The sequence below is a fragment of the Oncorhynchus nerka genome, linkage group LG20 (assembly GCF_034236695.1).
Source record: "Oncorhynchus nerka isolate Pitt River linkage group LG20, Oner_Uvic_2.0, whole genome shotgun sequence".
In the NCBI taxonomy this organism is placed as follows: Eukaryota; Metazoa; Chordata; class Actinopteri; order Salmoniformes; family Salmonidae; genus Oncorhynchus; species Oncorhynchus nerka.
This window is the reverse complement of record NC_088415.1, coordinates 65,809,048-65,826,512: the sequence shown is the minus strand read 5'-3', so window position 1 is coordinate 65,826,512 and position 17,465 is coordinate 65,809,048.

Below are 17,465 nucleotides of genomic sequence, written 5' to 3'. Positions count from 1 at the left end.
TAGCAGGCTAAAATGAAGATTAGCTTTAATTAATGAATTAATTAATTAATTCTACACCAGCCAAACCCAGACAACGCTGGGCCAATTGTGCACCACCCTGTGGGACTCCTAATCACGGTCGGTTGTGTTACAGCCTGGATTCGAACCAGGGTGTCTGTAGCGACGCCAATAGCACTGAGATGCGTTGCCTTAGACCGCTGCACCACTTGGGAGCCCGAGCTGCCTCCAATGTCATTTTGGAGAATTTTTGTAGTAAGTCCAACTGGCCTCACAACCACAGACCACAATCGTTGAAATTGTTGCATGTTGCATTTATATACTTTTTCAGTATAACACATGCAAGATCCTTACTGTGTATTATAACACTTACATAATGGCCAATTAGTCTGAAATGTAAGGGCATCTTCCATGGAGGACGCCGTACTATTGCATACTGTACATGTACTGTGTTGCAATCTCGTGTAACTAGCAAGTCGACTCGATGTCCCGAGTTACAAATGGAAAGCTAAGCCCCATGTATTAATAGTGCTGCAGATCTTACCAGATACCACGACAGAGAGGGGAACAGGAGAAGGTGATAGATCATCTTGTCTTTGGAGCTTTACTGATGGAACACGCTTTACTGATGGAACACATCATTGCTCAACTTCGAAACCAAAGCCAAGATGAACAATGACTCATCCGTAGTCAGCAGTTCTTTGAACCTAATAACCCGCTGAGCTATTTGTTCAGCGCGCTGCTCACAGTGTGCCAAAGGCCTGTCTACAGTGTCGACAGTGTATAGTGCTGTACAGATCCCATACCTCTGTTGTATCAAGATATCCCCATCTTTGCAATGAAAACGATCCAACTTGTGAAAAGGGTGTTCTTTTCCACACATTAATGCTTGCCTCAGACTATGGAAGCCATGAATTCTGTATTCGCCAAAACATCCTCAATATTATACAATGAGGCAGCTTCAAAATCATTCACTGCTGGGATCCTCGACTCACATTACTCTTCAACACTACCACACATACTGTAATCCCCATTCCATGTGTTGAGCTCAGTAATTGAATTGAATGTGACATTAAGCTAAATCTCATCATGTTCCAGGAGATAATACAGCCGGTAGAGCTGTGATGGTTACCTGTGATATCAGAGATGGGATCAGGACAACATAAGGGAAAATTGATATTGACTTGGGTTGACTACAATGAAAGATATTGTCTACCCTGGCCATTTCAGGACAATGGAAACGTGAAGATTCTTGGTGGCTGGATGGCAACTGTCTGGCGGTAGAGTACTGTGTTTATGATAGGGTGATTCAAAAGGAAACCCGTTCCCTGCTGCCATAAAATTCCTTATCTACTGATGGACAGTGCAGTACCCTTTGTCTGCACTGTATCACAACACCTCATGTTATAATAAGTCACATGCTCTATCCGTAGTTCCCCTCGGAGCACAGCGTCCTTTCTCCCCAATTGGGTGATCTCCAAGGCTTCACAGGCTACCCACGCTAACCAATGCCATGTCCAGGGGGTGGCCACAACACCCTCTGAAATCTGATTGGCCACCCCAGTGCCCCTACCCTGGAAATTCTGAGATCTGATAGGTCGTCTCTCAATATATTGAGAATTTTGAACAAGACACGCACCAACAGCGAGCGAAACAGCACCTCTCTGTCTTAGGAGGTGAAGCTCATGTATCTAATGCTGTCTGGCCAAAAAGAGTATGACAAGCGCGTGCATACATAGGAGGTCCCGTGAAAAAATGAAGACCCTACCGAATGCCATGGTGCAATTTGCACTCTGGATGGAATTCTCAATTGAATTTACTTCTGTATGCTGATACGCTTATATACAGTCAAATCCTGACCTTGAACGCAAACACTGTAACAAGACTTTTGGAATTGATTTCTGATTTATTTGAACAGGGAACTGTACCAAACCTAAGCTGAAGCATTTCATGCATTAAACTATCATAATTATATTGAGGTTCAAAATGTTATGGTCCCCTTAAACTGGGTCTGTGCCCCACCTTGGCCACCCCATAGTAAAGTGTTCTGGACACGCCACTGCATGCAACCCCCATTTGACAGGTGCCATTCTGACTACATGTCCACGTGGTGACCAACATGCCTTTTCCTCCTCAAACTAACATACTCTAAAGGGAGAAGAACTGAAACCACTTATTTTTTGAGGAAACACATTGAGGAAACTTATAAAGAGCTACTGAGTGATGAACTGCTTTTGTCTCCAAGTCCTGACCCATCACCCGAGTGGTCCAAACCCACTGCTGATTTGTGACCTTGTGTTTACTATTGTGACAACTGTGACACTACTGTCCTGGTCCAGTTCCAAAATGGAGATGTCTCATTACATCAATCAACAGAAGGGGTGGCTGTACAAATATGGGTACCTGGTGGGTATGAGAGAACAAATTCAGCAAGCATCTCTGTACTGTCACACAGTGTCCTGCAATTTCATTTGACGTCAATAATGACGCTGCTAGTTCAAAAACATGCCAGTCTCGGTTGGCTTGTCTAGCCACCCCACAGTAAGTATCTGTCATATCAAAACGTGATGCCAGGTTCTAACAGACGCTATTAAACTGTACTGTTACTCACTGATTTGTACTGTTCTAGATGCCTCTCAGAGAGAGAGACAGAAAGAGAGAGGGAGAGACAGAGATACAACTGTAGGCTTCTCTCTTTCGCATAGTCTTTTGCTCTTCCAAATCCCCCATTTACCTTAATGGTTATGTCCATAACGTTAAAGACATCACACCATATATTCCCCACCTAAAGTGTACAAATGAGGCCAGTTGAGGGCCATATTTAGTTCAGTTGCACTGTTACATAGCGAGGACACCACAGATCCTGTATACTGAACGAAAAATGTAGATTTCAATGATTTTACTGAGATCCAGTTCATATAAGGAAATCAGTCATTTGATATCAATTCAATAGGTCCTAATCTATGGATTTCACATGACTGGGCAAGGGCATAGCCATGGATGGGCCTGAGAGGGCATAGCCATGGATGGGCCTGAGAGGGCATAGCCATGGATGGGCCTGAGAGGGCATAGCCATGGATGGGCCTGAGAGGGCATAGCCATGGATGGGCCTGCCTCCCAAGTGGGTGGGCCTATGCCCTCTCAGGCCCATCCATGGCTGCACCGTTACACCGTTAGTCATGTGAAATACATAGATTAGGGCCGATTGAATTGATTTAAATTGACTGATTTCCTTATATGAACTGTAACTCAGTAAAATCGTTGAAATTGTTGCATGTTGAGTTTATATTTTTGTTCAGTGCATTCAGAAAGTTGTCAGACCCCTTCACTTTTGCCACATTGTGTTACTTTTTGGGGGATTCCACCTGTGATAAATTCAATTGATTGGACATGATTTGGAAAGGCACACACCTGTCTATATAAGGACCCACAGTGCATGTCAGAGCAAAAACCAAGCCACGAGGTCGCAAGAATTGTCTGTAGAGCTCCAAGACATGATTGTGTCGAGACACAGATCTGGGGAAGGGTACCAAAACATGTCTGCAGCATTGAAGGTACCCAAGAACACAGTGGTCTCCATCATTCTTAAATGGAAGAAGTTTGGAACCAGCAAGACTCTTCCTAGAGCTAGCTTCCCGGCCAAACTGAGCAATTGGGGAAGAAGGGCCTTGGTCGGGGAGGTGACCAAGAACCTGATGGTCACTCTGACAGAGCTCCAGAGTTTGGAGAAGGGAGAACCTTCCAGAACGAAAACCATCTCTGCAGCACTCCACCAATCAGACCATTATGGTAGAGTGGCCAGATGGAAGCCAGTCCTCAGTAAAAGGCACATGACAGCCCGCTTGGAGTTTTCCAAAAGGAACCTAAAGGACTCTCAGACCATTAAACAAGATTCTATGGTCTGATGAAACCAAGATTGAACTCTTTGGCCTGAATGTCATGCGTCATGTCTGGAGGAAACCAGGCACCGCTTATCAACTGGCCAATTACCATCCCTACGGTGAAGCATGGTGGTGGCAGCATTATGCTGTAGGAAATGTTTTTCAGCGGTAGGGACTGGGAGACTGGCCTGTATTGAGGGAAAGATGAACAGAGTACAGAGAGATCCTTGATGAAAACCTGTTCCAGAGCGCTCAAGACCTACATTTACATTTACATTTAAGTCATTTAGCAGACGCTCTTATCCAGAGCGACTTACAAATTGGTGCTTTCACCTTATGACATCCAGTGGAACAGCCACTTTACAATAGTGCATCTAGGTCTTTCAAATGTCTTTGAGTGGCCCAGCCAGAGCCTGGACTTGAACCCGATAGAACATCTCTGGAGAGACCTGAAGATTACTGTGCAAGCGACATTCCCTTCCAACCTGACAGAGTTTGAGAGGCTCTGCAGAGAAGAATGGAAGAAACTCCCCAAATACAGGTGTGGCAATCTTGTAGCTTCATACCCAAGAAGACTCAAGGCTTTAATCGCTGCCAAAGGTGCTTTAACAAAGTACTGAGTAAAGGTCTGAATACTTATGTAAATTTAATATTTCAGTGTTTTTTTATTATAAATTAGCAAAAATGTGATTTGTCATTGTGAGGCATTGTGTGTAGAATTTTAGAATAAGGCTGTAACATTACAAAATGTGGAAAAAGTGAAGGTGCCTGAATACTTACCGAATGCCCTGTACATGATCTGTATACATGACCCACTGGGGAGCCAAGCCCAGCCAATCAGAATGACTTTTTCCCTACAAAAGGGCTTTATTGCAGACAGAAATACGCCTCAGCACACTCTCAGACAATCTCACATGTGAAGAAGCCAGATGTGGAGATCCTGGGCTGGCGTGGTTACAGTTGTGAGGCTGGTTGGATGTACTGCCAAATTCTCTAAAACGACATTGGAGTTGGCTTATGGTAGAGAAGCTCTGGTGGACATTCCTGTAGTCAGCACGCCAATTGTACGTTCCCTCAAAACTTGAGACATCTATGACATTAAAAAAACATACTTGTCTTGTCCCCTAAATATGTTTCATACATTTAAGTTTGGGTTGAAAGTGAAAATCTACAACTATCACATAATTGCTGGCAAGTTCTTCAGTGGAAACAAACTGGTGAAACAGCACGTGGTCATTTTAAGTGTAAAGGGTCCAATGCCTAAGGCCTTCTCATGTCTTACTATGGTGATGACCAGTATCGGTGGGCTATGTTCTACTTCAAACTTGTATCCAATGGAACATCACACCTGTGCCAGAACTGTAGGGTTTTATAGTGTTTTAAAGCAACAGTAACAGCATGCCATCCTGAATGAACAAAAAGCTACGTTTCAAAGCCATGCCTTTCTAACTAAGGTCCTAGGTCACATGAACCAGGTGCTGCATGCTGTCCCGTGCTTTGGGAGATTTCAATCATTTTCACAACACCCATTGGCATAAAGCAGACGACACGCTTCTCTTATTTACAAGACATCAAAAATACTTATTTTCTAACTGCATGTTGGAGGGGGATGGATTCTGTGGGCTTACTCCTTCCTGTAGCAGAGTAAATCCCAGAGTCTGCGCCAGAGTTACGAAGCCATCAGACACATACTGCTCACTAGCCAATTGTCCCTGCCCTTGAATAAGTTACCTGTAGCTTCATCCACTCTCTGTCTTTAATCTCAGTGTCCAACAGGGTCCTCTCGAACCTCAGAGAGAGGATTCAGAGGCTTCAGAGAGGAAGGTTTAGACAGAGAGCAGAATGCTGATTAGCAGAGAGAGTGTGCCCAGTTTCCAGGGTTAGCAACGCCCAAACATTACTGCACAATTACCTCTGCTCCAACGCTCAAACTTTGTAAACTCCGTCAATCCCCACTCCTCAGCCCATCAGCTCCATGGGGTTCAAAGGACAGGTGGGTTTGTCAGCAAATGGTGTCTAAGAGACAGACCTACTGAGAGGTCGGTGCTAAGTACGTCCGAATACGTACTTAGCACCTTGGTTTGCAAGGGTAAAATCACTGGTTGTCATAGTGGAGATGATGATAATAGCACAAGGGAATGATTAATCGTGATGGGATATTATTTTTTACAATATATCGTATCATTTTGGCAAACATTTTTTATTTATTTTTTATTTCAACTTTATTTCACCAGGTAGGCAAGTTGAGAACAAGTTCTCATTTAAAATCGCGACCTGGCCAAGATAAAGCAAAGTAGTTTGACACATACAACAACACAGAGTTACAAATGGAGTAAAACAAACATAGTCAATAATACAGTAGAAAAATAAGTCTATATACAATGTGAGCAAATGAGGTGAGATAAGGGAGGTAAAGGCAAAAAAAAAGGAAAGTTAACACAATATAGCAAGTAAAACACTGGAATGGTAGATTTGCAGTGGAAGAATGTGCAACGTAGAGGAAAGGGAGCAAAATAAACAAATGTGCGAAGGAGCAAAATAAATAAATAAATACTGTACGGGGAGAGGTAGTTGTTTGGGCTCAATTTTAGATGGGCTATGTACAGGTGCAGTAATCTGTGAGCTGCTCTGACAGCTGGTGCGTAAAGCTAGTAAAAGAGATGTGTTTTTCCAGTTTCAGAGATTTTTGTAGTTCGTTCCAGTCATTGGCAGCAGAGAACTGGAAGGAGAGGCGGCCAAAGGAAGAATTGGTTTTGGGGGTGACCAGAGAGATATACCTGGAGCCAGTGGGTTTGGCGACGAGTATGAAGCGAGGGCCAGCCAACGAGAGCGTACAGGTCTCAGTGGTGGGTAGTATATGGGGCTTTGGTGACAAAACGGATGGCACTGTGATAGACTGCATCCAATTGATTGAGTAGGGTATCGGAGGCTATTTTGTAAATGACATAGCCGAAGTTGAGGATCGGTAGGATGGTCAGTTTTACAAGGGTATGTTTGGCAGCATGAGTGAAGGATGCTTTGTTGCGAAATAGGAAGCCAATTCTAGATTTAACTTTGGATTGGAGATGTTTGATGTGAGTCTGGAAAGTCTGGATATTGCAGTATTGTTTTTGCGCTAGTTGGCTGTACCTGCACCAAACCTCAAGTATTTTTCCTTCGTCGCCTGTTCTCCATCTTCTTTTTAAATAGTCTCATGGCTCTCTCTTGTCCCTCTGCTGCAGACATTTGGTGAGCAATATGTTTACAACATTAAATCGCAATAGAATCACAGTGTTGAATCGCAATACATAACAGAATCGTGGGAATCACAATACATATCGTATCGGCACCTAAGTATCGGCACAATTCCCGGCCCTAATGATTAATGGATAAAAACAACATGTCTCCGAACTCCGAATAGTAACTCTTAAAACTACCAAGAGTTGAGGGAAAACATGACATACAAGAAAGGGTATTTGTGATAATAGGGGTTTCTATAGACTGCCAGCAAGTTTGGAGACTTGGAACGGAGTGTAAATAGCCAGTACTATTGGATTCATGCTGCGCATCAATGGCTGAGCATTTGTAATGTACACTAAATTGCATATCGTTAGAAAATTCACTGTATTTAAAATGCAGAATTAATGCTTAAGGCATTGTTTCTCTCCTGTGGTGTCTACTGGTATGTCAGCAGTACTTAAAATGTTCCTCTCGATAATGTGATGCTTCAGCAGAGCAGAACTGCTCAACAATTAAACATTTGGGCTGTGAAAGGACATACTGTCCCTGGCGTCTGGCGACTGGCAACACATCATCTGGCGAAATAAGTCAAATTAAATCTGGCTCACGGTGCCAGCTTGACACTCTGGGAGGCAGCATGGTAACAGAGATACCAAAACAACAGTGGCAAATGTTTGGCATATCTGAAAAGGACCCTGGATTTCCCTTGGCAACGCCACAGCCTCTGCCAGGCAGAGTGATGAGTCCACAGGTCTGGTGAATAGCAACCTACCCTGCACAACTGTACAAACGTAAGGGTTGCTCTAAAATACTTTGGTACTGTAGACTTGTGAACCACACCACTGGTCTTTGACTACTTATAGAACGTAGACCACGGTGACGTGGGGTAACAAGCCCCCCCGTAATAATTACAGAAACCACTTTAACAAAACATTTCTATGGTAAGCTGGTCAACTATTTTGAAATAGCTACTGGTATATGTATATCATCTAATTAAGTTATTTCTACAAATGTTTTAAATGTAAAATATATACACCATATATACAAAGGTGTGTGGACACCCCTTCAAATGAGTGGATTCTCCTATTTCAGCCACACCTGTTGATGACAGGTGTATAAAATCGAGCACACAGCCATGGTATCTCCGTAGAAAAACATTGGCGGTAGAATGGCCTTACTGAAGAGCTCAGTGACTTTCAACGTGGAACCGTCATAAGATGCCACCTTTTCAACAAGTCAGTTTGTCAAAGTTCTGCCCTGCTAGAGCTGCCCCGGGCAACTGTAAGTGGAAACGTCTAGGAGCAACAATGGCTCAGCTGCAAAGCGGTAGGCCTCACAAGCTCACAGAACGGGACTGCCGAGCGCTGAAGCGCGTAGGTAAAAATCATCTGTCCCTTGGTTGCAACACTACCGTATCCCAAACTACCTCTGGAAGCAACGTAAGCACAAGAACTGCCCGTCGGGAGCTTCATAGTGTCAACTGTGTGGAGGAATGATGGTCTGGGGCTGTTTTTCATGGTTCGGCCTTGGCCCCATAGTTCCAGTGATGGGAAATCTTAACGCTACAGCACACAATGACATTCTAGACGATTCTGTGCTTATAACTTTGTGGCAACAGTTTGGAGAAGGCCCTTTCCTATTTCAGCATGACATTGACCCCGTGCACAAAGCGAGGTCCATAAATGGTTTGTTGAGATCGGTGTGGAATGACCTTCCCCAAAGTATTTTGAATGCATTGGAACGCCGAGTCAGGCTTAATCGCAGTTACTCCAGTACATGGAAAAAACGGTCCATTATTTTCATTAAATAACAAAATAAGTGTAAATTGTAGCCACTTATTTTCCTTCATAGTTTGTTTGCCTAAGCAACTTTCCCTCCGACAGCCCCACATTTTTGACAAGGCCTACTCTAGGGGGCGCTGCATAATGATTCTTATCAAGTCCAAATTAGAGTGCAGCAGAGCACGGTGTTGAGTCAATATAATGTCTTCTTTCTCAAAGTTGAGAGCGATGCCACCCAGTGGCTGAAAAACTGACTACATCTTGGTTCTGTTCTTTAATTCCATAGATTTATGGTTCTGGGGGTTCGAGTTACAGCCCTCTCTTGGGGAAGTCAGTAGACTAGAGCTCAGTAGACTCCTCGAGGACCCCCAGCCCATCCATGTATTTACACTACTCAAGAGCTGGCACACCTGATTAAATTTGTCAACTAGTTATCAAGCTGTTGATTTTGTGAAACAAGTTAGCTAGTTCAGGGCAACAACAAAATAGTGAAATGGCCAAGGGTCCCCCTGAGGAGGGGTGAAAAGATCCCTGGACTGGAGATTGCAGCATGCTGCAGGGAAGGGACTTTAACACTAGATGGTGCAAGTCAACCAGTAAATTCATGGGAGTGGCAAAGTAAAAGGACACATGAAATCTGCCATATATATTATGCCTACCTCCTCAAAACCTCCCTCCAGCTGGATGTGCTTCAGCTCCCAGAAGCAGCGCATGGTCTCCACCCTCTCCAGGGAGCAGAAGAACGCCAGCTTGGCTATGTTGTTCTAGCTGTCAGTGCGCTGGCGGCCCACCGTCAGCTTGGCCACCTTGGCTGGGGGAGAGACTCAACCATGGTGGGCGTTCTCTGTCCTCTGCAGGGGGACCTCTGGTGCCTGTCTCTCATGGCTGCTGGGTCTCTTGTCTGAGCTGAAGAGAGATCAAATATAGACAGTCAAAAATGCATGTAGTTGCAACAGAATATGTTGCTCCTGACAAGAGATGTTGATATACATTTGGATAATGGGGAAAATAAGAGTTGATTTACTTCACCTGTTCCACATTACATCTAGCCCAGAATCCCACTCTCTGCAGAGCTATAAACTACAAATCCCATAATCATGCTAAAGAAATGTGACACCCCTAAACTGAAGACACAAGTGGCTCACATGTTGCAAGAGAACTCAAGAAATATGAAGTGAGATTGTAAAAAATGATACCTGCAATAATAAATGTAAAAGAGAACACGTGGCGAGTTCACTCAGAAGCAATACCCAATACCCACCCATACACACTTTGCATCTACCTCAGATTTCTGGAAAGATACATTCATTTTGAGTGTGGAATCTCAATCTGATTCAATGATGCCATTTGAGAGATAGATTTTTCTCATAATTCTACTATTAGAATGGGGTATCTGGTATTATATCACCCAAATAACCAAGACAACTCCATAGATTTATGTTGAATGTTAATGGCCATTATCTCCTTTCACAGCTCAACACCATTGTGTGACAGTGCCCACACACCATTGTAAAAATAATACTCGCTCTTTTGGATCACGGTTTTTGTTGTACTGAGTGTTATGTTATCTGGGACAAAGTACAACATCTTTACCACTGACCAGTACATATCGCCGAAAACATATTTGATCCAAAATTTTAACAAATCTTACAGCATGCCATGATTGTTTTAACATTCATACAAAGTTGAACAAACTACAGTAGTAATAACATTGCATCGCTCCGATAACAACTGATAATAAGGATATTTATTGTTCCTATCTACATTCTGTGTAGTATAATGTGATATGATCGCTCTTCATTGTGGCACAGAACTACGCTTAATTCCTGTCTATGTAAATCCTGATCAAAATGAACAGGTAGTTAGAGCAGGGCCGGCCCTCTAGACCCTGCTCGGCTAAAGAGGTGCTAAGACGCAAAACACAGACATCATGGCATGCACGAGATAGCTTTGTCCTTTAAACATGTACCCTATAATGCTTTTACACCGCTACATTACAAACCAATGTACAATGAGGGATAGTGCCAATGGTATTTCATTTGCAGGTCATTTTAAGCACTATGACCTACCCTTCATATTGAGTCACTTTAAGGATGCTCAAGCACTTCTTTTCCTCCCATGTCTCTCTTTCTTTTCTTTTTTATCTCTCTGTCTCCGTCTCTTGTTGTCTGTCTGTATGCAGGATACCTTCCTCCCTCATATGGAGTGTGGGACAGGGACTCTGATGGGGGCGACCACGGAGAACCCTTTGTTCTAGGTGTACGCAGCTCTGCTGAGCAGGTGCAGGGTCCTGGTTCTGGAAAAGCTGTCTGTGGAGGCGCTGGGGATCAGCGTACTGGAGAAGATCTCAGCGAACTCATGGATCAAGACGAGTTAGACTCAGCCGAGTTCGGATCCGTGTAAGTAGATAATGCCTTCTCCTCCAGGAATGCGTCCCTTGTTATCACGGAGCGTGCCGGATTCCACGGGGACACGTCATCTAAAAGTCTCAGATTCCTGAAACCTGATTGGTCGAGAGTGAGGACCTCTCTCTCCTCTGTGCCTACCTTAAAATGTTTTCCTTTAGGTCATTTATGGGCTGTCTATAGGCAGACAGCCCTGGCAGTTGTGTTCTCTCTTTCTCTCTCTCTCTATCTGTTGACAGTGATGAGTGTGTGTGTGTGTGTGTGTGTGTGTGTGTGTGTGTGTGTGTGTGTGTGTGTGTGTGTGTGTGTGTGTGTGTGTGTGTGTGTGTGTGTGTGTGTGTGTGTGTGTGTGTGTGTGTGTGTGTGTGTGTGTGTGTGTGTGTGTGTGTGTGTGTATAGCGTAGCCTGTTTAAGAGAGACAGCTGTCGACTGCTGTCAGCGGATGTGGGCTCCGTTATAACAGTCTGCTGGATATATGGCAGGGAGTATTCATGGTCAAAGTGGGTGTTAGTGAGTGGTGGAGGTGATTGAGCTCATAGTGATATTAGTGTTTAAAGATGGTGGTGCTGGTGCAATAAGGGTGAGAAGCCATGGAGTGAAATGCTCTTTGGTTGTGTACAGATCTCTCAGGTGGACCAACCTTCTCTATTGCATCTCATCGTTACATCTTACCCTGTTTAGATCTTTTTCTTTTTCTGGGAGGGCCGATATGAGGCTCTGTCAAATTTTTCCGCACAATGATATGTTCCAAGGGACATTTTCCACACCGCATCAGCAACAAGTGGTGTCAGCCCTAGTTGCTATTTCTCATCCCTATCAAATTAAAAGGGTCTATCATTTGGGACAGCCAGTCGAGTTCCCTTCGTACATGTTCCTTTTGTACAGTACGTGCCCTCCCTTACTACCCTCCTGACCCCTTCTCATTTGATCGGCCCCCCCTTTTCTAAAAGTCATTCATATAATTGAAAGGATGGTAGGAAATGTAATGAGCTGTTAGGATCACAAAGCAACGGAATGCAGTTCAGATGACAAGTGGATTGAATGTAAACAGTATAGGTTATTTATCTAACCTCATATGCATTGAGTGTACAAAAATATTAGGAATGCCTTCCTAAAATTGTTGCACCCCCTTTTTCCCTCAGAACAGCCTCAATTCGTCAGGGTATGGACTCTACAAGGTGTTGAAGGCGTTCCACTGGGACGCTGGCCCATGTTGACTCAAATGCTTCCCACAGTTGTGTCAAGTTGGCTGGATGTCCTTTGGGTGGTGGACCATTCTTGATACACACAGGAAACTGTTGAGTGTTAAAAACCCACACACACTCAAATCAGTGCACCTGGCACCTACTACCATCCCCCATTCAAAGGCACTTGAATCTTTTGTCTTGCCCATTCACCCTCTGAGTGGCACACATACAAGATCCATGTCTCAATTGTCTCAAGGCTTAATAATCCTTCTTTAACCTGTCTCCTCTCATTAATCTACACGGATAGAAGTGGATTTAACAAGTGACATCAATAAGGGATCGTAGCTTGGATTTACCTGGTCAGTATACCTGGTCATGGAAAGAGCAGGTGTTCCTAATGCTTTGTACACTCAGTGTAGATGGATTGTTTTATTTAGGCACATAAATCAGAATCAGCATACTGATGCCTTAAATGATTTTTAATTCAAAAGAACTGCATACATCAACTTGAAAGATGATTGCACAATTAGACTCTGATAGATGCCAAAAGAGATAGATTTTGATAAGCCCTTATTCGTGGAGGTAAGTGAATAAATACTCTGACCCTTCTCTTCAAAAATGATGCGTTTTTCAGATGGGAAGTCCTTGGCATGGTGGGTTAAGTGTGAGTTCATGAGGGTCAGTATTAAAGGGGTCGGTATTGGTGACAAGAGAAGTTGACATGTCCTGACTCACTTGGAGCTGATGGAGTGCGTGTGCATCATTCCCGGGACCAGGGGCCGTTTTCAACACTCCCCGCTCAGTCTCATGGTGTCACCGCCGACTCGACACTGTCAGCTCAACACTGTCCTGTATGTCTGTCGTCTCACCTGACACACAGGCAAGAAGAACCATCAGATCAAGGCTAACTTCTCTCCAGCTTTTCCAATGACATTGTCACCCAGGCCTGTTAAAGATGCTCCCCTGTATCGATGTCAAGTGGAAATCTGACTCCTGCTGACTCCATAAAGTTGTTTTTGGTAAGGGTTTGAAATTGTATTTGTCACCTTAGTGGCCAAGTGGAACAAATCTCTGATGTGTACTTGTGTTGGAGACCCTATTTATTTGAGATTACAGAGAATACCTTTGGATGACAGAGAAGACCTTAAATGGCTTTGAAATTTGCATAGTTTACTAATTTGCCTTTAAAGGGATACTTTGGGATTTTGGCAACTAATTTTCCCTTGTATCTACTTCCCCAGAGTCAGATGGACTTGTGGATAACATTTCTATGTCTCTGTGTCCAGTATGAAGGAAATTAGAGGTAGTTTCACGAGCCAATACTAACTACCATTAGGGTAATGACTGGAGGTCTATACAGTAAGTATCTCCTAGCATGCTAGCAGTTCCACAAGTTCATCTGACTATGGGGATGTAGATAAAGGGCATCATTGCCAAAATCCTTAAGTGCCCCTTTAAAGGTACTGTATCTTGGTCAAATAGGGGAGAGGCCTTGTGCTGTGATGTTGCTTTATCTGTTTTTTTAAACCAGGTCTGCTGTTCATTTGAGCAATATGAGATGGAAGGAAGTTCCATGCAATAATGGCCATATATAATACTGTACCGCTTTCTTGAATTTGTTCTGGATTTGGGGACTATAATTTAATCTGTTACTGTTTTCATGTTTTGTAAACCAAAGGTCTATATTCCTGTGTGACGGCGACGCCTGTGTGGGGCTCAACAGGCTCCAGTTAGCTGTCCATGCCCGGGTGGGTGAGGCCCGTCCTGGCCAATCAGCACCCGGCAGCGACCCTCCTCGGGACATCAGGCCTTAGGAGGAGCATGTGAAAGAGGGCCTTCAGAGGTCCGACATCCGTCTATGTCTACGCAAAGCAGGTGAGCTAAATGATTCAATAGGAAAAAAAAGTATAACTAGTCGCATAGCTATTGTTTTATCCAGGTGCATGGAAAACAACTGTACACTAAATTGAAATTCCAGCACACTGATGATCTTGATGCTCCACAATGGTTCAACCATAACATTAGAATACATTATATTCTATTGATTCATCTGCAGTCAGTGGACATTGACTTTTTATGTTGTACTTCTGCACGGCTCCTGAACTGGAATGACACAGACATTTAGATGACAAATTATGTTGTCATGATGTTGTCAAATGATGTGGCGACATCTTGTCTGGTTGCCTTCAGAGCAGCTGTACAGAAAGAATGACCCAAGCAGTCTGTCTCTCAGCCCATGGGAATGGATAGCAGAATAAACCTGTGAATAGTTTAGTTGTGTTTCAGAGGTCTATGGTGGTATGGTGAATGTGCTGTTGTGTCCAGAGAAGTAACTTTCTCTTTGCTCTGATTCTAAGAGATGCAGTCAGATCCAGCCAAGGAACACAGTGCGTTCTAGCACGTACAGTATCCTCTTTCAATATGCCATGCATTAGCTGAATCAGGTCAGGCCAAGCGGCTGGCGCTAATTAGGTTCAAGTCCTCACACAGTGACTGTATCAGTGATGTCAATGTGGTGTCAGCCTGCTAGGCGCTATGGTGCCATCTGCACTTTATTGGTGCTTTGGAAGCATGGGCTGATTGTTGTCACTGTCATCTTCCTGGAATCAATGAATAACCAGAATACCTTAGTCAGACACTTAGGAAATTAGTAGATTCTTTGGAGTGGTCATTAGGGCTGGGAATTGCCAGGGATCTCACAAGACAATATTATTATGATACTTAGGTGCCGATGTGCTATGTATTGCGATTCTCACAATTCTATACAGTACGTATTGCGATTCAATACGATATTCAATATTGCGATTTGATGTTCCAAACATATTGCTCACTATATGTCTGCTGCAGAGAGACGAGAGCGCAAGAGAAAATCTGTTTTGATCAGTCATGGAATAAAAGTACTGAAAACATTTTTGCTGGCTCACTATTAAAAAAGAAGATGGAGAAAAGGCTATAGGATGAAAATACCAGAGTTTTGGTGTAGGTACAGCCGACTAGCGCAAGCTAACACTACCTACCAAAAATATGAATGATATATATATATATATATATATATATATATATATATATATATATATATATATATATATATATACAGTACCAGTCAAAAGTTTGGACACACATACTCATTCAAAGGTTTTTCTTTATTTTTACTATTTTCTACATTGTAGAATAATAGTGAAGATGGAAAAACTATGAAATAACACATATGGAATCATGTAGCAACAAAAAAGTTTTAAACAAATCAAAATATATTTTAGTTGTTAGATTCTTAAAAGTAGCGACCCTTTGCCATGATGACAGATGTGCACACTCTTTGAATTCTCTCAACCAGCTTAACCTGCAATGCTTTTCCAACAGTCTTGAAGGAGTTCCCACATATGCTGAGCACTTGTTGGCTGCTTTTCCTTCACTCTGCGGTCCAATTCATCCAAAACCATCTCAATTGGTTTGAGGTCGGGTGATTGTGGAGGCCAGGTCATCTGATGCAGCACTCCATCACTCTCCTTCTTGGTCAAATTACCCTTACACAGCCTGGGGGTGTGTTGGGTCAATGTCCTGTTGAAAAACTAACTATAGTCCCGCTAAGTGCAAATCCGATAGGATGGCGAATCGCTGCAGAATGCGGTGGGCCTTGAATTCTAAATAAATCACAGACAGTGTCACCAGCAAAGCACCCCACACCATCACACCTCCTCCTCCATGCTTCATGGTGGGAACCACATATGCGGAGATCATCCGTTCACCTACTCTGCATCTCACAAAGACACAGCGGTTGAAACCAAAAATCTCATATTTGGACTCATCAGACCAAAGGACAGATTTCCACCATTCTAATGTCCATTGTGAGTTTCTTGGCCCAAGCAGGTCTCTTCTTATTATTGGTGTCCTTTAATAGTGTTTTTTTTAACTAGGCAAGTCAGTTACGAACAAATTCTTATTTAAAATGACAGCCAATGAACAACTGCCTTGTTCAGGGGCAGAACAACAGATGTTTACCTTGTCAGCTCGGGGATTCAATCTAGCAACCTTTTGGTTACTGGTCCAGCGCTCTAACCACAATGCTACCTGCCACCCCCACTGTACATGCTAGAATGCACTGTGTTCCTTGGCTGGATCTGACTGCATCTCTTAGAATCAGAGCAAAGGAAAGTTACTTCTGTGGACCCAACAGCACTTTCACCATACCACCGGTTTTTTTTCTGCAATTCGACCATGAAGGCCTGATTCACGCAGTCTCCTCTGAACAGTTGATGTTGAGATGTGTCTGTTACTTGAACTCTGTGAAGCATTTATTTGGGCTGCAATTTCTGAGGCTGGTAACTCTAACTTATCTAGCAGAGGTAACTCTGGGTCTTCCTTTCCTGTGGCAGTCCTCATGAGAGGCTTTTGTGAAAGCACTTGAAAAAACTTTCAAAGTTCTTGAAATGTTCAGGATTGACTGACCTTCATGTCTTCAAATTATGATATACTGTAATTTCTCTTTGCTTATTTGAGCTGTTCTTGCCATAATATGGACTTGGTCTTTAACCAAATAGGGTTATCTTCTGTACACCACCCCTTTCTTGTCACAACACAACTGATTGGCTCAAAAGCATTAAGAAGGAAAGAAATTTCACAAATTAACTTTTAACAAGGCACACTTGTTAATTGAAATGCATTTCAGGTGACTAACTCATGAAGCTGGTTGAGAGAATGCCAAGAGGGTGCAAAGCTGTCAAGGCAAAGGGTGGCGACTTTGAAGAATCTCAAATATAACATGTATTTTGATTTGTTTAATAATTTTTTGGTTACTACATGATTCCATATGTGTTATTTCATCATTTTGATGTCTTCACTATTATTCTACAATGTAGAAAATAGTGAAAATAAAGAAAAACCCTTGAATGACTAGGTGTGTCCAAACTTTTGATTGGTACTGTATATAAAATAATTTTTTACAAATTGATACTTGGAATTAAGGTATTGATACAATATCAACAAGAATAATTGTCA